The following is a 22054-nucleotide window of genomic DNA, read 5'->3' as shown; positions in this document are numbered from 1 at the left end:
AACAAAGTTTTATGGGCCGAGGTGGCCTGATGGTAAAGTCTCGGCTCGTGAGTTGTAGGGTTTCAGGTTCGAGACTCGATTCCATCTAAGAACCGTCGTGTAAGGGGGCCTGTTGCACGTTAAATCTGTCAGATCCAAACACAGGAAAAAAAGTCACACTTACGTCTATTGGGCCAAATGTGACCCATATATAATTTATATTGCAAGCATGGGTATTCTGTTCATGTTTGATATGTTTTTAGATCTTATAAATGCTTATATAAGTACGAATATAGTTAATAATACAAAGATTTGTACTTAATTATATTTGTTAATGGTATTTAATAATTATTTAATCTCACAAATTTTACTAGTACATGTAAATTTTATTTAATTTATTACATCTTTTTTCATGTTTGTGTGTAGGAGATGCTAATATCGTATTTGTGCAATCCTTTCACTGTTATTGTATCAATGTTTACGTTTTTCTTTTGTGTGTGTAGGGATGAGGTGACGTTATCATCAACTATACGGAAAGGCAGAATCTTCATTTCCCCTGAACTCAAGCAAACTAAAAAATCGTGCAAGCTCCATATTTGCCTTCACTAAGAATACAACTTGTGTTTTATGTACTAAAGAAGAGCAAGTGTGTGTTATTACAGATCAGCTTTCAGCATGATGACTATAAGCAATTCTGTTCATAAAATAACAAATATCATTTTTGATATAATGCAACTAAAGGAGCAGTGGATATGATAAACTGTTATTAACTACAGGTGAAAAGGAAAACCAATAGATGACCATAAATTTTCTTTCTTTTTAATATTTTAGATACTTCTCTATATAATATGTTTACATTCTCTTTGAACCTCAGAATCCACCATAAAATAACACAATATGGAATCGTCAAAATTTTTAGTGCTTTTCTCCTGTGAAACTACAGATTGTAGCTGGAGAACATTTGTCCAGATGCAGGTTTTCAAAGGCAGAAGTCATGAGGTAAAATGAAACAAACATTGCTGCTGAAAAGACTGGTTCAGTTACCAGAAAAAGAAAACGTTTTATATTGTATAAAAGTGTCAACAAAACTAGTTTAGTCTTCAAATGTGCAATATGAGGGTTTGTAAAAACTATTCTCAAACCGGCATCACTTGCCAGAAGTTTGTGTTGAATGTGATGGAGATGTTTCATATTTAACTACTTGGTGACAGGGTGAGTGCAAATGATGGACCCGATTTTAAAAAATCATATTTTCGAAACTACTGAACCTATTACAATAAGTGATACATGAATTTAAAGAGAAATATACCAAGTTTTTTTTCAGTTAAATATGTTTGATGTGTGAATCTCTTGTTACACGGCATACGTCCAATCTGTAATCTAGTTCATTCCAAACATTTTGTAACATCACTCTGTCAAAGGTTCTGAATGCTACACAAATGCGTTCTTTAAGTTCTGGCAGTGTTTTCGGTATTGGTGGTACATAAACAAAGTCTTGTCTCAGTGATTTCTTTTTGTGGAGTTATGTCAAAGATAGCAGACAAAACAAAATCTTTGGAACGAACTGGATTACATATTGGACGTATGTTGGGTAACAAGAGGGTCACACATCGGACATTTGTAACTGAAAAAAAACTTAGTATATTTCTCTTTAAATTCATGTATCACTTATTGTAATATGTGCAGTAATTTCGAAAATACGATTTTTTAAAATCGGGTCCATCATTTGTACCCGCTATGTAATTTAAAGTGGTTCATATTTACTATTTGGTGTTATATTTTCAAAGGCAGAAGTCATGAGGTAAAATGAAACAAACATTGCTGCTGAAAAGACTGGCTCAGTTACCAGAAAAAGAAAACGTTTTATATTGTATAAAAGTGTCAACAAAACTAGTTTAGTCTTCAAATGTGCAATATGAGGGTTTGTAAAAACCATTCTCAAAACCAGCATCACTTGCCAGAAGTATGTGTTGAATGTGTTGGAGATGTTTCATATTTAACTACTTGGTGTTATATTTGCATGAAAAACATATTATTTGTAGCATGCGCATGTTACTATAATATATAAATATTCTTTTCCATACATGGAAGCATATTGTCTTGCATTGTTACAACATTGGTTTCAGTATGGTTTGATTGATATTAAGTATATTAAAAATTTTAATCAAGGATATTAATGGATTATAAATATATATTTTTATGTTAAAAATCATAACTTTTACATAACTTTGTTCTTGCATGTAATTTATTTTCAGTTTTCACCATTTGTTATTTATTATGCTACCAGTAAGTAAGCAAAACCGTGGGTCAAATTTGACCCAAAAGTCTGTCGCAAATGAAAGGAGTAGCAAGAGTTAACATAATTTTCATCTTATTTTCAATTATAGTTCATTTTTCTATTTTAGCATTCTTAGTTCTCAGTCAATGATTTATTTTTATTTATTTATTTATACTTTCTCTGTTAAAATCCTTAGAACTTATTCTATTTCCATTTCTTGTTGTCTGAAATTATTGTGCTCCTCTTTAGGCTCATTATTCTTTCTTCTAGACGTAGTTGAATATTTAAAGCACCTTTCAATCTATTTTGTCTCTAGCAATTGTCTGTATTAGTTGAATCAAATCGATGTGAATATGATTAAATACAATGCGATTGTATCCTGTACCACGTCTACAACTGATTATTGCATAGTTTGATTAACTGAATGTCGTGAACCTGAATGAATTTGTGGAATTCAGCATTTGATGGTTTAATTTGAGAAAGTGGGGGACATTTATGGTTGTAGAAATTCTTATAGTCTAGTCATAGAATGTAGTAAATGTAATAAAATTTTTTGTTCCATTGAAAGTTTGTTTGAATTTCTTTGCATTCAATTGATTTCATTATTGAAATTTGATTGTTGTCTCTTATTTCTCATGTTGGCAGTAAACTACAGATTGAAGGCTAAAAGAGGTAAGTCCTTTATGACCAAAAGCAAAAATATTGAAAAAGTGTTGGAAAAAATGCCCATTTTAGCCATTGGAACGATTCACAGGGGGTAGAAGACTAAGAGGTAATTGTTTATTTTAGATAGGTAAGTAGGTTTTGTATATTGTTACATTTACAATATTTATCACGTTTAACTTCATTTCTTATTCTCTTTCTAAAGAATATGACACAAACGCTGTTCTAAATAAAATTTAAATATCAAAACTAATTAACTAAACTTTTAACCAGGTAAGTGCATTCGACCTATATATACGTCAGTATAAATGTTTTGTTTGTTTGTTTGATGAAGTTGATGTGTAATATTTTATCTAATAAAAACGAATTTGTTTTTTCACTTTATTATGATTTTTTACAAAATTTACCGTGACTTTGAAAAGGGGAAATTTGTGGGGCTTTAAAGAACAAATTCCGTTATTGACTTAAGTAAACATAGCTTTCTTCGCTAAAGGAAACCAAAACTTTAGAAGATTTTGGAAAGGGATTCTGTCTTATAATTAATATTTAAATGAAAATTATCATCATTATTACAAGAAATAGTTAAATTATGCCATATTATATAAGTGTGTGTGTGTGTGTGTGTGTGTGTGTGTGTGTGTGTGTGTGTGTGTGTGTGTGTGTGTGTGTGTGTGTGTGTGTGTATTAAACGCAAAGCCTGTTTTAATATATTTTTCATTTAGCTGCGTTCCGATTTCATCAGAAAGCTGGTAATCAACCAAACACTGGTTGACGTGGTCCGAACAAATATTATAATGGCAGTCACCAGTGACTGAAATTTAGCTTAATGCATTAATAAGTCAAATCAAAATTTCATAGTGGGGGAGAGTGTTATACTTTTGACTGATAATTAATTTCTAATTGCCTTCATTTATATATTCATTATTCTTTTGCGAATGCTGACCTTACTTCTACTTAGTTTTGCATTTATTGCATATATTAAAAGATCAAAATTTCCAGTTTTAATATTTTTTTTAAAAAAAAATCCCTTTCATGGTAGTGTTGCACTAAATAGCGCAGTATCTCTGAACAGTAGGCGCTGCACCTTTGATCTAGACTTATAATGAAAGCAAATATAAATGTATTTTAATCACATAAGGCAAAATGATAATCATTTTTGATTGACTTCTTTCATAAGTGCAAATTGCATGGTTTTTAAAAGATTCCATCCTTTAAGAATATATTTATTACTCTACCGTTTAATGAATGAGGAAAATCTTTACTCAGTTTGATAGTTTGAAAAAAATTTATCATTTTCATAAGTCACCTTTTTCAGAAAACTAGCTGTTAGGGTACCGAACTCTTTCATCGCGATATATCATCCAATATATATCGATATTTCTCGATATATCGTGATATCTTTATTTATTAGTTGCTATTATAAATTATAAATAGAATCTTTTAACATACTTGCTATTATAACAGCATAGTTTTTAATCAGAACGACTCCAAATAAAAGGAATTTTCATTTTATATAATAAAAATATTCGTGGATTTTTCCCCTCAATAAAAATAATTAGAAATAATTGCGTCAAATTTCCTTCAATAAAATGTGTCAGTGTCAAAGCAACGTTTGCCTTTTACAATTTATCATATTCCGTTTTCTCAGTAATATAATAATTTGTAAAATTTTACCATTTTTTACTCTTGATTTAGAAAACGTCAGTTTCTTTCATTCTTCGTTTAAAAAAAAACGATATAATGTCGGGCAAAACTAAGTAGTTTTAATTCAATTCGAAATCTGAAGTCTAATGTCTTGAAAAATTCTTTATATGCATTGCATAGATTTTTATTCTTATTTTTAAAATATTATTTGCAGATTTAATTTAAATACACATTTTTTTTCCCAATGCTTCAAAAGACCATGAATGATATATTCGATCATTTGTAGAAATATCAGTAAAATATATCGAGCTTTTTTTGGAGCCTTGTATGATGATACAAAAGTATTTCTTCTTGCTTTGTCTTAAAAAAATTGTAATGCTTGATGGGCATGTAGGGGAAAAAAATGGCGAGAGAAATGATTTTGATGATAAAATGAATCAAAATAATTAGAAATTAATCATTAGTTTTTTAACTGATGTAACTTTGAGAATATAAATTATACTATTCACTAGCGGTTTATACAAAAACCGACTTTTTGAAAAACCGGTTTTCGAATTTTTGTCAAAAAAATTAGAATAAGAAAAAATATTTTATTTAATTAATATAAAATTACAAATAAACAAAATTAATATCAAAAGTCAATATATATATATATATATATATATATATATATATATATATATATATAAATTAAGGATTACATATACATATTACTTACACAAAATAAGGAAAACTCAAACGAAAATTTCAAATAATACTTATTTTCACTAATTTTAATTTTTCCGAAGAAAATAGGATTTTAAAAAACATAAAATATCCCTTGAACGGTAGCTAAGTCTTGCTCTTATTTTGGACACAATATTGCTAGCAATTGAAAATGCTCGTTCACTAGCTACTGCGCTTCGTTTTATAGTTTTCATGGCAGTTTTATAGTTTTTAAAGCAGATAATTTCAAACTTATTTCAGTGTATAAACTTTTTAGTTCCTTTAACAGAAATTCAAATATACCTTCACTTGTTAATAAACTGACATCTCGTCAGCCTAACTCTTCAGCTGCTAAACGAATCGGTCCCAAGACCGGTTTTCTTAACCCTTATGTTTATTTTGTATAGTATACCATACATACAACTTTATAAAAATATACTACCACTATAAAATAATTTTTAACTTAGTTTTATTAAAAGATTTTTATTTATTTATTATTAAAAAAGCTACCTATATACATTTTTTTTTTTTTTTTTTTTTTTTTTGCTTTTCTTCAAAAAAGCAATCTTGCCACGATAAGAGTTAAGTTAAAAACCGGTTTTTAAATGTGACAAATTTACTTTAAAAAACCGGGTTTTAAAAGCCGTCAAACCCTACTATTCACTGGTAATGAAGGGGAAAATGTAGGCGACTGCTAAATTTGCAATTCAAGTGCAAAAACCATAAATTCCTTACAAAAATTCTTTTCATATTTTTTAAACTCAATTTTAAATTTTCTTCTTTTGTGGCTATTAATAGACCTTTCTTTCATCGCTCTCGCTTAATATATCCATGCTTCATCAACATTTTTCAACAGATAATACACTGAGTGGTCAAATTATTATGACTACCTTAACAGTTTTATGCAAAATGAAGTATGGCGTCACAGTGTTGTCGCTAAAGGACGAGATAGCTACAAAAAGGAAAAGCTACAGCAAGTTCTAGACTTTTTTTTGTATAAATTTGACATGTTCGATGATTTTTCAGATAGTTTTAATTCAAATTTTACTTCGCCTATACAAAACGATAGCAGGATTTAGTACACAATTACGCATGCATGAAATTGAAGAAAAAGAGTGATTGATTGAGGAATTAGCATTGAATTGAATAATCGGCATTTCAAAAAACAACAAAAAAAAATCACATTAGTGAAACAAATAATATATCCCAATTTGATGTTTCATCACAATTTTTTTATTGTAAAATTTTATTCTATGGTCAGACGGAATTCGTAACAACGGGCGTACATTGGATACTAATTTATATGAGAATATTCAAAGAGGAATTCTGGAAACATAACTTTTAATTTTAAGTTACTATAATATCTAAAATTGTTTTCTCAGGTACAGCAGTTTGTCGCTGCCAGATTTACAGAGCACCAGATTCATAATTGTTTCGGAGGTTCAAAGAGTACTGCAAGGCATACAAAGGTACCAGAGTTCTAGAATCTATTCTTTCTGTGAAGAGTAAGAATATATTAATGATTGGAATTAATTCATGGTCTTCAAAAGGCATAAACTTCAAAAGAGCAGTCTTGATTAAATTTTGATATCTGTTACATATATTATGTCATATTTAAGCTTAAATCAATGTAAAATTCTTTGGGAAATGACACAGGTTACGTTGATTATGCGAATGTAGTGTCGCAAGAATTGAATTATTATTTTATTGCCATGAAATTATCTTATATATTTCGAAAAAGAAAAAAGAATATAGCGCCGCAACTCATTGTAAAATGATGAGCAAATACATAGTAGATTACATGGATGTTTACGTTCGCAATGTCACTATAATTGCCTTCATTAAGAATGTATGTTGCTATAAAATATTTTCAGTTTTGTTGATGGATTCAAAATAAGAAATAAATATTGGTAAATAATAAAAAATGAGAATGATTTGATCGGTGTTAATTTTTTCATTGTTGATTGAATTTAAATATCCCATTTCTTAAAGGACCAAGAAAGACTTACAGCAGAACGAAAAGCATTGTTAATTTATCATTAAATGAAATGCACGCGTACGTTAATCGTGAGATTGCGATTTTACAAGAATTGATTTTATTAAGATTTTGTGTTGCTATAAAACATTTTAAATTTCTTTTGTTTACAGATTTAAAATGAGAAATATTAAAAGATAACAAAAAGTATTAGCGATTTGGTCATCGAACTCAAAAATTTTAACAGTTGCAGTGGCTTGGTAATAGATTCTCGACTTCAGGATTAGAAAGTGGTGAGCTTGAGATTCAATTCGACCGAATCTGCCAAGGTACCAAATTAATCAAGAACCCGCAAAATCAGGCATTGTCGAATATCCTCTCAATAATGTGTAATATTTTAGAGAGGAAAAGCAGTCTAATAAACTCCTTCGATATCAGTCAACGATTTTAGTTGAGGGGATTGGTTCCTGAAATAATCCTGGTTTAACTACCAAAATGGGAGTTAAGTTTAATTATATTAACATCTCATTTCGATCGACACGAGAGATATTTTGGTACAAATCTCATTATTCTGAACAATGCTCGGATGAGGCAGGCTACACATGAGCCTCAGTAAATATCAATTTGGTCATCAACGTTTCAAGATTTTAGCAGCTATAGTGACCTGGTGGCATATTCTACACTTCGAAACAGGAAAATGGTGGCTCGTTTGGAGAGAAAGTGCTCATACTCTTATAGGATACTCCCTCGCTATCTATTTATGTTTTAAATTTATGGGGTTTGTCCCCTAAATAACTTTAGTGTAGCTATTTCAAAACGGGAGTTTAGTTTAATTATATGAATATCTCGTTTTAAAACAATACGAGAACTATTTTGAGACAGATCTCATATTCTGAGCCTTGTTCAAGTAAGGAGGGTGACATTTGAACCGGTATCCACATCAGCGGGGGGACATTTAATTTTCGACAGATTTATCCTAAACTTTAAATTTGAGGTGTATTTCATATTTCGATTGTGTTTCCACGTTTCGTCAGACCCACAAGCATGACAAACGTGTAGCAGAACTAGTTTCTCAACCCTTTAGTCCTGAAACCGAGGCCTTGCTCATTGCCGTCTTCAAAACTCAAAAATAATCTAATCAATGGAGAGAGAGACAAATGACATTTTGGGGGAAATCAATTTTGTCTGAAAAATAGAATTCTCTTTTTATTAACACTTTCTTTTTTGTTCAAAGATAAAAGATAATGAAATAAGTCGATGCCGTATTAAAAGCTTTAAAAGAACAAATATATTCTCATATATTTTTCAGACATCATATAAAAACCATCATTTGTGTTATTATAGTAGAATGTATATCCGTCTTTATCCGTTGGAGAATGAATATTCGTCTTTAAAAATTAAATATTCGTTTCCAGTTATTTTTCTTTATTCCTCATCTTGTTCATCGAGGGAACGATTAGGAAAGAAGCGAAGTAATCTTAGTATAAATTATTTAAGAATAATTGCATAGATATTGTTCTCCGATAAACAAACAAATTATTTCCGTATTTGAAACATTAAATTTTTCCAATTTGTAGCATAGAATCATATATAACCAATAACAGCAAAACTTTTGATTTATATTCCAAATCTGAGTCTTGAAAAGATGGAAGGATAATATACTTCAATAAAATGCTCTTCCAGACACATATTTACCCTACAACGTTGCGTGAAATTCGATACAGAATTTTATTAAAAGTTGTGGTCGTTGAAGTGAGAAAAGTAGTGAAATATATTCTAATGCTTTTGAAAATTGAAATTTTGTAAAATATTCCGTTTTGTAAACTTATTTCTTTAAAATTATTTTCAAATAAATATAGATAGAAGCTTTTAAATACACGTGTGTGCTTTCCATGACTAAACATTTAGAACTCTTATTTTCTATCAGTTAAATTTTGGACTTCTAATCATCGTAGGTAATTACTTCCATATCCTATTACATCGTACATACATGATTGCTAAAGTTATCTTTAATTAGAGAAGGCAGCGATCAAAACTCTGCGGACGTCCAAACGATACAAAGGATCTTATCTTTCAATGATTTAGGAATTTTTTTGCCTAGCTAGCACTGATGATCTGCATTGATTCTATACAGGTTGATCTGTAAATTCCTTTTAAGCTCCTTAAATTTAAAACGGCGTCTTGTATAGCCAAGGAAGTAACATGATTATTCCGAATGTATTGACAGAGGTTACAAGCAGCGAAATAAGGAAATTATAAAAAATAACTCGAAGAGAAGAAGGCCAAAAAATCCAAATAAGGAAATGCACGCTATATCATAATAAAAACAGATGGAAAAGTTTAATGGAGTTATATTTAAAATTGACGTAGATATTTGTGATTAAAATTATTAAATTTTTATGACTTGAAAAAGGGTTCCTCCTAAATTGAAAAATGTATTCTCCTCCTCCTCCCACCGAGTGCGGTTTTTTTTCTTTTTCTTTTTCAGATTGTTTTTTTTTTTTTTTTTTGCCTAAATTTCACTTTGTCATTGCTTAACTCGGAAAAACTACATGATAATACCAAAGAATACATTTTTTCAATTTGGAATTAATACTTTTTAAAGTCACGGAAAGTTTATAATTTCAACCGCAAATAATTTTACAGATAATTCCATGAAACGTTTTCTTGTATTTTTATTATTCTATTGCGTACATTTTTCTTATTGGGCTTTTTAGCCAATCTCTTTTTAAGTTATTTTTATAACATGCTTATTTCGCTACTCGAGACTCTGTAATTTGTCTCAATAGATTCCGCATAACCACTTTACTATAGGTACACGTTACTCCCCTGACTGTACGTGAAACCGTTTTGAATTGAAACCTCTTAAAAGGACTTTACATATCACCCTATATATTTAGAGCTGTAACAAGAAAAGGGAGATATGGTAAACCACATTTTCTCCCATTTCTTCATAAAATCTATCATTTTAGCTGCCTTTCAATATATTTAATAGTCTTCAAAATAAACTTACACAAAAATGTATATGTATGAACTTTAGAATGTGATCATTTCACCAAAACTGTAAATTAATATCAAATTTTGGGCAAAGCGAATGAGTAATGCTTCAAAATGCGTCATAATTTCTCTCCACTACAAAACTAAGTTAAACACAAAACACTTTAAGATACAAAAGTAATTAAATAGTTTTATATGGTCTTAATTATTTTATCTTTATTTCTTATAAACTATAATTTCTGTAAAAATATTAATTATTGCTTCAGTTTCTTTCTTCTCGCATTATTTTTCTTATATTTTGATAACGAGCTTAAATATCATAACTCTTTATTTTAAATGTCAAATTATTTAATTACGTAATTTTCAGTTCAAGAATTCTAATAAAATATTCCAACAGCTAACATTTATTCTTAAAAAAAAAAGTATTTATGATAGATCTACCACAAAAGAAACTGCTCACTTTTCAATTCTAAATATAACCTCTAATGCAAATAAAGTCTCTAAGTTCGCTCTGAAAGAAAAACAGTGAACTCAAACAAAAATGCAAATAAACGCAACACGGCGGTTGCAATTAATGTTTGTTTGGAGGAAGATATTCAAAGGAGAACCTGAATCAATATTAAAACATGTGCTAAAATTACAGCTCTCAAATCCGGAATCGTTTAGAATTAATTCTAATTAACTTTCTAGCCCAATCTCTGTCGTTTTTCTGACATTTAACCAGGTATTTTTTCTTTCTTTCCTGGCTAAAAAAATACAAATAAAATTTAAATATTCCTCCTCACTTTAAATAAATGTTTCGTACTTTCGTCGTAAATTGGAAGACTTATAAAATGTGATAGGAATGCTGAAAAGTCTCTTGCATTCGAGTTGGTTGGCAGGATGAAGTTTGAGAATTTTATAACTAAATCTTCTTAATTTGAAAATTTAGAATCCTTATTGCAGAGTGGTTATAATTAAAGTGACTCTACTCAGACTTATGTAGAGACTGTTTGTGGTTGATATATTTTGTTGAAACTTGGAATATATATTATTTGGACCATGTGGGAAAGAAATATGCAATAAAAAAATTAATAATTTAAATTTGAACCACTAGGTGAGAAGGTGGCGCATAAAAAAACAAAAATACAAATTTGAAACACAAAACTTTATTTAATCATATCACTTGTTTAATGTTCATTCCATTTGCATCAATCACGTGCACAAAACATGATATAGCATATTCAACAGCAACGCGAAGCGTTTCTTAAGAAATTGCAGCAACCTGGCTTGTTATTCTTGTTTTCGATTTTAACAAAGTCCTTATGATTTTTCCATTGAGACGAAATTTCAGAAGTTCTCACAACTAAAAATCACAGAACTAGAAGGGCAGGTAGTCAGAAAATGTCTCAGAATTACCTGACTGTCTTCAAGTGGGTACTAAGCAGTTTCTTCACTTAGCAAAAATATAGGGTGTGGCACCATCTTGCATGAAGACAGTCCCTAAACATTTTGTAAGGCAGGAAGGACTTACTGCCATAGAAGTTTCCAGTAACAAACACCCACCCACCTTTCAGCCCTTGAGGAGTGTTCTTCTCAAAGAAAAAGAGGTCAAGAATGAAATCAGCGGTCAAACAAAAGCATACAGTAATTTCGTTAGAATGCAGAGGCAGTTAATGCGCAATGTTAGGACGTGCAGTGATACCCCATGTAAGACACCGAGTATTCATTGCTCCGTCTAAGGTAAAACGTGGCTTATCCGACAAAAAAAAAAAATGTTCCATGCATTGTCAACGGCCAAACGTCCTTTCGCTGGTGTGGAGAGGGGAGTGCCAGTTCAAGTGTCGTCCTCGTCATCTGACCGCGGTTCAAAATTACGAGGTCCGTCCCAAAATAGCCCTAGTAATACTTTACAACAAGACGTTAATATAACTAAACTAAACTAAAACTAAGCCAGTTTCTTCAGATATCAATCAATATAAAGAAATCTTTATTCCGACAGAAAATTTAAAGTGCGGTATACTCACTATGCTCTTTGCGAATTTTCTTTAGAAAATGAAACTCGAATCTGTGATTCTCCAAAACCAAAAATTTACAGTACTACATACCATTTAACAAAGAGTTGTCAGTTTTTCAACGAATAACACTTATTTTAAGTATGAAAAATTCATCAGTTTTACTTATGTTATAACTTCTATATCTGCCGTACAGTGATATAAAATATTGCATGGCTGAGGAACTTCATCCGAAAAGGTCTGAGTCCTAATCTCATGTTGTTATCAGTATTATTGAAAAACTTCTTCACCGATGTGTACTTTAAAAACAAATGAATTTTATTAACTATTTTAGGTTTTCCTGCAAGCGAATAAAAAATGTGGACTAATTTCCCCCGAAAATCTCAGGGAAGTATTTACTGGAGCTAAAATCAACTTTATATCTCAACTGCTAACTAGGCACTATATGCTCGCATTGCCTAATTGAAGTCGTCACACTTCCCTTTTGTGATGAATCATTGACTCATGGTCATTGCTAGTTACGTTCCCCAAGTGGAAATAGTTCCAACTCGGCACAAATTTCCGAACTGTGATTAAAACAAACTATTTACTGGTTAATTTCTTACAAAATATTATACTATATTTGAGGTGAAATATGAAAAATATGATATCATATTTGTTTTTTTATATAAACAATTCACATTTTTTAAAAATATAATTTCTCTAAAATAAAGAGAAATTCTAAAGAAAAACATTCATTATCTGGTACAGTTATGCTAAAAGATTTAGGAGCTGTTCTATGCAAATCCTAACATAGTACTGAATCAAAAATAATGCTTTGAAATTTAATCGATAAGCAATTTTTTTAGCAAAAAAACTAACTGGGAAAGGATTCTGAAAAATAAAGTTTTCGAAATGCAAAAAAGGTGCAGATAGAATTCAAAGATTTAAAATGAGTTTATTCAAATTCAGGTCCTTTTTCTGTCTAAACCAGTTCAGTTTTACATGTGATTTTGGAAGTTCCAGAAAAACAGAACAATCGTTTAAAAAAAGTGGAAGACACATTTTAGAATAGAGATTAGGTCTTTAACAATTTTTTTCTCTTGACGGCTTACCAAAAGTAAAAAAGTGTTTGGAGGTTTTTTTAGAAAATATACTCAGATAGGAGATATTGAACATTTTTCTATTATTTTATTTATTTAGAAAATTATGAATTACAAAACTTTTAGGGAGTGTTTGACTTGACTCGTTTGATGTCAGTAAAAATGGAATTTTGAACTCGATTTTTCACCCACATCTTGTTGCTCTAGAGTTCTGAAATTTTGAATAATCGAATGCTCCTTATGACAAAAAAAATATTTTACTATTATCAAAAGTTGATTATTCAGTGTCTTGAATTTATTTAGTTTTGGTTCAGTCTATGAATTCTAGTAGTAACTTTTAGAGAAACTTTTTTAAATTCCATAATAATCATAATATTGAAATATTTCAATTATTGAGGAATAGAAATTAATAAAATTTTAAGAAAATTATGAGAACACATTCTTTTATTAGAGCATTAAAATGAAAAAAAATTTATGAAAATTCAGAAGGTCAAAGCAAAATTTGTAAAAGTATAATGCTCTGAAAACAAAAATATAAAGAAATTAAGCAACAATGAATATAGAAAGGGAAAAAAATGTTGAACATTCCTCATTAAAAATTAAAACATATTATTGGTATAATTGAAATTCTGATTAAATTTGAGGATTTAATTTATTTCCCGCCTCTTGTATTATTTTTGTTTTGACCTCCAGATTTTTAAAAAATATATATTATTTGCTAATTTTTATATATTAATAAAAGCGTGCTTTTTTCTATTTTTATTATTTTTCTCTTATGGATTAATAAAAGGAGTCATAGACCCACACTGTACAGTCATGACTTAGCATTGTTTCTTTTCCCCATCATATTGGTTGCAACGATCTATTTGAAGGATTGTATGACTTTTCCGTATCGGTCATAAAACAGTCAATCAAGGGTCTTTTGAAAGCAGATTGTGTTTATTGATAAGAATTACCACTACAAGAGGTTTCAACATTTTAAACGTTATTTACAAGAGTGATATTTGGCGAAATGTGACATGATTTTTAATACAATTTTGAATATTTAATGACATGACTTTTGATACAATTTAATACTTTTTATTGCAATCTAAATAATTTCCACATTGTGTTTTAGGAGAGATGAATTGTTTTTCAATGAATTTATACAAAAAAAGAAGAAAATCAAGGACGAATGGTATTTCTTCTCATAAAATGCCTAAATTTCTTTTCATGCCTATGTCGAAACAATATCTTATATTTGAACTAACTAGCATTTTAACTATCAATCGGTTACTTTGGTGTTTACAACAACTTTTTTTAGTCAAAGGCTATTGAGTTTAATTAGTTTCTATCATATTTCTTCTAGACTCATTCATTTAATTCAAGAAGTTCGAACACAAATATGTATGGTATTTAACTACGGTCTCTTTGAAAAAAAGAGTTGTTTCTTAAGCGTGAAGTTCAGTTCAATAAAGTTATTGGTGTTGAAAAGATTTATAAGGAGGGGATAACTGCTAAAGGGAAAGTCTTGAAATGTCATTAATCAGTTAGAAAAAGCCCCAAGTACGGATGTTATGCTTTTTAGTATTATAACAGCTTCAAAATAAGAATTTGCAAAATGGAAGTATTTTCACGAATTCAAATTTCTTTTATTCTCTTCATAGCTTCGATTTTAATACTGTTGCATCTTTCCCCTTGTTATTTTTTGATTATATAACTTTTTTATTTTGTATATGAAATATAGTATGAACAAAGGCATGGCAATCCCCTTTTAGGCTGGTCAATACTCGATAATAGGGAAAATCTTCTGTAACGTCTCAAAACACACAATACTTTCGGAGGATTATCGTTTTCATAAATCTACAGGTTTATTGTCTAACAGTATTATGATTGAAATATATGCCAAATTTTACTTTAAAAATAAAAATTTAATTATGAGTTCAAAAAATAAAAAAATATGAAAAAATCATGTTTTAATAAAATACGTTTTAAGTTTTTAATTTATACTGCAAAGTAGGTAGGGCTGTTCTCTAATACTCCCCTAACTGTTGTGCAGGTTGAGGTTCGAACTTGCAACGTTAGGGTTCATAGCCGAGTAACAAAGCCACTAGACAAAAGTGTACACTCTTCTCCGGAAGTTGTTATCTGGCTTATGATGTTACCACCACACTGTCAATGAACTACGATTGATTTATTAGAATTTTATGATCTATACGTAAAAGTCTTGTACGTACCGTGCGAAGAGTCCACTTAAGTTCCGCCATGTAACGGGTTTATTTCGTTCGAGTCAAACGTTCCTCCTACTCTAAAACCACGGCATGTTATTTTACTTAGAAACTGTCCTCCTTCTAGTGCAGTGTAGAAGTTTAGAGAAATGGTGCCAGTTCTTATGTCACCCTGGTCATCGTAATATGATTCAAGAGTAAGAAACCCACCAGTAAATAACATGTATAGTTGAAAAGAATCAGACTTTAAATAGCCAGTTGTAACAGGCAATAAAATTTTTACATTTTCAAACCCTCACTTAGAAAAAATCAAATATCTCTCTATGTCATTAAACTACATTTTCCTTTGTTTTAAATTTTCCAAATGTAAAATCAAGCAATTAGAAATACGATGAACAAAATTGAAAATAAAGGAAAAAGATGGGATATATGAAAGCTAACCCAAATAATTAACTTTAAACTTTTTCCCGCTTAACAGTAGCAATATTAAGATGCTGCTAAGACATGTATAGAGCTACTTTAAAAATATTTTTTGACTTTCTCATCGTGTTTCAAGATAGATTACTTTCTTATAAAATATTTTCAAATAATTTTGTATGCAAGATTCTTAGAAACAGGTCTGTGAATGTGTAGAATGAATATGGTGAACCCAGACGACTCGGAATCACATAGCAAAACAAGGTATGAAATAACATATGTATATGGCTGTTTACATAAAAAAAACACACCTGAAATGAAAGGACACCATGTAAATGAATAAATGTTTTTATAATCAATACACAGTAGAAAAGAAACAACGGATTAAAAAAAAATTGTGTTCCGTACCTGTAATTTAAGCTTCTCATTTTCGGCCCATGGAATTCGGAATATTCTAGAAGATTTTGGACAGTTACTGCAACCAATTACTCTGTATTGTCAGCGAGAATACCATTCATTATTGTTTTAATATATCCCTAGAAGAAGTAACCTAAGTGTAATAAATGCAACTATCAAGTGAGTCATTGCACCGAACCAATGCATCCAATCTCAAATATGGGAATAAGAATTTCCCTGAAATAGCAGGTACATTCTAGCTTTCATGAAATGATGATCTAGCTAGCTGGTGTTGCCTGATTAATGGGCTCATCATCTATGACGGGGCGTACCTCTTTTGAAATGGATTTTATGCATGCGCCAATCGTAATGGGACTATTTTTAGAAGACAATAGTACTCATACTATTACTTATAGCGACTTGTCCCAACTATGTACCATGTCGGATTTTCTTTATAGCATCCTAGAGGGTATTGCATATTAATATAATATGGATGAATATAGCAATCAAAGTTCCAAATATGATATCTGGTGTTTTCAGAACACAGGATAACTAGTAAATATTTTGGTAAAAGCTTGATAAATGATTTCCAGTCATTCTTATTTCATTTATAAATATGAAACTCGCTTTCTTATCATTTACCAACTTAGTTCAGACCATGGCAAATAGCTCATACAGTACAGAATTTGTTCACATCAGGGCAAATAATTCACACAGTGCAGAATTTCCTTATACAGTGCAACTTCCATTCTCAAATACCATTGTCTAGAAAATTTATGCTTCTAATTTACAACTACTTTGTCCAGGTTTTTTCTCCCTACTTTTTTCTGCTTTAATCGATTTTATTACAATTATATGTACTGTCTTTAATTATTTAATTTTATTAAAATTATTACTAATTCTTTTTCTTTATTTGTTCATAAGTAATATTTACATTTATTCGTAAAATTATATTTTATGTTTTATATATATATTTGTGAAATATTGTTTATTTTTAAAAATTATTATCGTTTAGGTTAAGAATTTTAGATGAAATTTCATTTGACAATTTTTCATCTAGTTTTTTCATCTTACTCTCTTTTACTCACTTTCAGTTATATTCTGCTTTATTGCTGTTTCAATTTATTATTATTTTTTAATTTTTCTTTGCCAACTTTCTTTGCCTTTTTAAAAATAAATTGTTTAATACATTGATTGAATTTTCTACTATATTTTCTGTAGCTTTCGTTTTGTGCATGTGCGGAAAATAATATAAGTAGAAGATAAAATAAATTCTTAGGTCAAAGGGTTTGTAAAATTTTGATCGACATATGAATGAACATCTTTGTATAATAACTGACAATTGAATCTCTCACAGCTTAAATACAAATAATTTATGATAGAGTTGAAATAGAAGTTCTCTGAAAATTCTTTTTCAAAATAAATCACATTTTCCTGTCAAGTTGTTGGTCTTAGCAAGAAACTGTACACTTACTGAACTGAACATTGAAGACTATACACTGATTATTTAGTGCACTGACTGAATTATATAACATATTTCAGTAATTTCCATGTTGTGTATATGCGGTTCAATAATAAACAAATAAAATAAAGTTAAGAAAATTAGGAGATAAAAATATTTCGATCTCCGAATTTATTTTAAAATTTTGATTGGGACACCATAAAATATCTTTGTATCTTTACCGAACAAGTAACTGTCTGATAGCTTCGAGAGAAATTATTTAGGACAGAGTTGAAATATAAGATCTTTGACAATCTTTTTTCAAAATAAATCACTTTGCCCAGGCAATTTATTGATCGCAACAAGAAAAGGTGATTCATTTCCTACTCCACCATCCCCCATGTTTTTCTAAAAAAAAAAACGTTGTGAATGGTCCTTGCATATAATCGAAATTCCATCTAACGAAAATTTATTGTTGCTTTTTTATGCTTCGATGCTTCCTGGAAGTGCGTAATTGAAAAATTGTCCCGATTTCTGTTTTTTCGCACGAAAGAGGCATCAGAAACGGAAGGAAATGATTTTCTCAGGAAATTTTATCTGTGATCTTTTAAAACATTTCGAGATGTGATTCAAAAACAAAGAGTGGTTAAATCGAATGCTTACACTTCCTATTTTAGAAGTTTTCCATTTATCGATAATTCTTTACGTCTGTTTTTAAATTTACTTCCAATACATAAGGTTTACTTTCTTATGATATATTTTTTATGACATATGGTCAAATCGCATGCTTAAATTTCATATTTTAGAAGTTTTTCATTTATCGATCATTCTTTATGTCTGTTTTTAAATTTACTTCCAATACATAAGGCTTACTTTCTTGTGATATATATTTTTACATGCTATATTTGAAGCTTAGTAAAACTTCATTTATTTATTACTTTTCCATTACGTCGGAAAAGCATTATAGCAGAATGTAAAATAAATTATTACATATTTTTCGTAAATGGCAGTTACAATGTTACTGAAAATAAGTATACACTCAGTTTAACGTGCGCGACTTGATGTATAAAGGATCAGACCTTAGATGAAAAACTAAAATTCCACGGAAAATTCTCTCTCTGTACCTCTTTTTTTTGTCTGTATGTATGTGTGAGTATGTGTGTTATCCAGTCTCATAGCAACAAACAACACCTTTTATAATATTTCTATACGCAGAATTAAAGGAAAAGTTCATAGTTTAAGTGAATCGACCAGCCCCAGATCAAGAGAAATACACAAAACCATGACAAAATTAATGCATCTGTTATATTAAATAATTATAATATAAACTCTAATTATATTAATAAATTTTAATTAGTTAACTTAAATTCCACGGAAAATTCTCTCTCGGTCCTTATTTTTTGTCTGTATGTATGTGTGTGTGAGTATCTGTGTTACCCAGACTCACAGCAACAAACAAGGCCTTTTATAATATTTCTATACACAGAATTAAAGGAAAAGTAGTTTAAGTGAATCGACTAGACACAGATCAAAGGAAATACACAAAGGCATGACAAAATTAATGCAACTGTGATATTAAATAATTATATTATAAATTCTAGTTATGTTAATACATTTTGATGGTACACATTTGACTAAGGAAATGGCTATTCTTTTTATTTAAAAGCGATTCTTTTTTTCTGGCTTGTTAAAAAAACACTATCGTAATTAACTTTCATCAGCTTTGTCACCAAGCTCTAATGAGTTTTGCGAGCTACTTCAAAATATTAAACCACTTTTTCTTTCCTATTACATTATAAATTAAGAAAGAAACTCTATTTTGAAAGAAATCCTCTTTTTTAAGTTATGAGAACCCTCCGTGGGCATCTCGAAATGAGGATGAGAAGTTTCGGGCATGGTGGTTGGTTCTCGTCGCCCTGAAGAGTATACGTAAAGGTGGCGGTTTGGCTCCTCCCATCGATGACGGGACGTACTTCCTCAGGGAAGGGTTATACCGCATCAGGTAATGACTTTTAGGACTCAACAACAGTTCCCGCCAGTGTTGCTGTTGCGGCAGTCCGGTCATTCAGTATTATTTATCCGTGTGCCTTCGGAAAGGTCGGAGAGTCAGTGATATGACTTTTGAAGTTATGAGAAAATCTCTTGACTAATTTGACTCCCTATGGCAACATTTTTGCAGACGAAATTCTAAAGTTTTCGTCACATAGCTCAGAGACGGCGTTAGTAGGGAGCAATTGTCCACCTGTCAGTGACCGATATACAAAAAGAGTTTATCCAGGTATGTACTAAACTTGTTAATTAGTTTCTAAATTTTTCTGATTTTACATAAGATATTGCATAGTTATAAGATATTATAACTATGCAATCGGTTTTTTTCCCTTCATTTTAATTTCTTTTTTCAATTTTTCTTCACCAATAAAACTATATAATTCTACAACTATATGCTTCAAAATTTTTAAAAGACTTTGGATAAACGTATCTTAATAAAACGATGATTAAAATAGCTATTTTTAGAATACTCGTATATAGAACATTAAGAAAAAAAAATGCGTAAAAATAAAATAAAAGCTCATTTGGAGGGGGGGGGGGGGCTATTAGTTTACAATAGATCCGAGGGAAAAAAAAAAGTACTTAACGATATGAACACAGGCCTAAAAGTGAAGACAGAGCATAAAGGAAATTCAAGATCTAATTGTTTGCGAATAAAATGTATTAGTTTTTTAATTTAAATATGAATAAGACATATAAATAAGTAAATGGGAAATGTAATACTTACGTAGCTCATTTTTTATATGTGTATTTTTTATACCTTACTAAGCATTACATAAAATATACATATACAAAATATTTTCTCCAACCTTCTTAAAAAAACACTATCCTCATATCTTTTCCGTATTCTGCATTATCCGCATCCAAACAATAATAAATTTTTGTGCATGCACGCGAGCTTATTCATTTCAAACTTGAAACACATCTGAATTCCAGCTTGTTATTGCAATCCTTATTTAAAAATTCTTTAAGATATGTGACTACACTTAAATAATCATTTTTTGGTGAAAATATCAAATATTTTTGCATTAATTTTGGATTTCTGAAACGTTTATTTTATGAAATTGTTTGAATTTAGTTTCTTCATTCATTTCATAACATCCATTTTTCATATAGAATGGCACATTAGCCAGACGCACTAGGTGCTAAATCGAATGCATTCTTTGTTAAAAATTCTTTGATAATGATTACGCTTAAAGACACATAGTGGGAGGTATCCCGAATTAGTTCAATAAAATCAGATAACTCCAGTATTAGAAGTGAAAAAAAAGGAAGAATTCACGGCAGATTATTTCATCAAAAGAAGATAAAATCTCTAAGAATCTCCTCGTTTGAAGATGATAAAATCTTTAATATCCTTCAAAATATCGCAGATAATTTTTTTTTCTTTCTTCCTGAATTGGAAAGGCTTTATAAAAATAAACAGACAAATTTTTTCATGTGTTCTGACGCGTCGGCAGTGTCTTATGCATTAATTCTTTTCGTATAATTATATATAGTAGAAGCGCTCTTTACTTTCAAAAAAATTACTAATCAAGAACACTTTTTATTAATTTTTAGATTCAATTATTTCGTTGCATTAAGTAATATTTTCCGTATGTTATTATTTTTAAATATTAGCATTTCTAAATTCGATTAATTATTTTTTATTGTAATTGAATTATTTTATAAATATTAACCCTTTGCACTCGAATGGTGACTCTCAGGCACCATTCAAGACGGTGAATCATTTTGACGCTTTATTTGTTTATTTTTCAAATTTTATTGTTAAAAATACCTACAGAAAGGTAAAAAGACGTAGATAAATTTCTCTTACTTAATAAATAATTACGTAGATAAATTTCTCTTAAATTCAACTTAAAACACACACACACACACACACACACATATATATATATATATATATATATATATATATATATAATATTGAAGCAATAAATAAGCCCTTGTATTAAGTGAATAATTAGGCATCGAATTACTTTTCCGAGTGCAAAGGGTTAAAAATGATCCAGAAGATTCGAACCCAATTCAAAGTCGTTAGAAACATATTCCTTTTTAAAGTCCAGTTAATTATATCCATGATCATACTACAACAAATTAACATGATTTATTTCTATACCTTTAGTTTCTGTCTGGAAGGAAGTATATATCTACATATTTTTTCTAGAATTAGATCTCAGTGCAATTAAATATCAATAGTTCCTTAATAATAGTCTTAAATATTGGC

This window comes from Argiope bruennichi, chromosome X1 (genome assembly GCF_947563725.1).
Source record: "Argiope bruennichi chromosome X1, qqArgBrue1.1, whole genome shotgun sequence".
NCBI classification, from domain to species: domain Eukaryota; kingdom Metazoa; phylum Arthropoda; class Arachnida; order Araneae; family Araneidae; genus Argiope; species Argiope bruennichi.
This window is presented reverse-complemented; position numbering follows the sequence as displayed.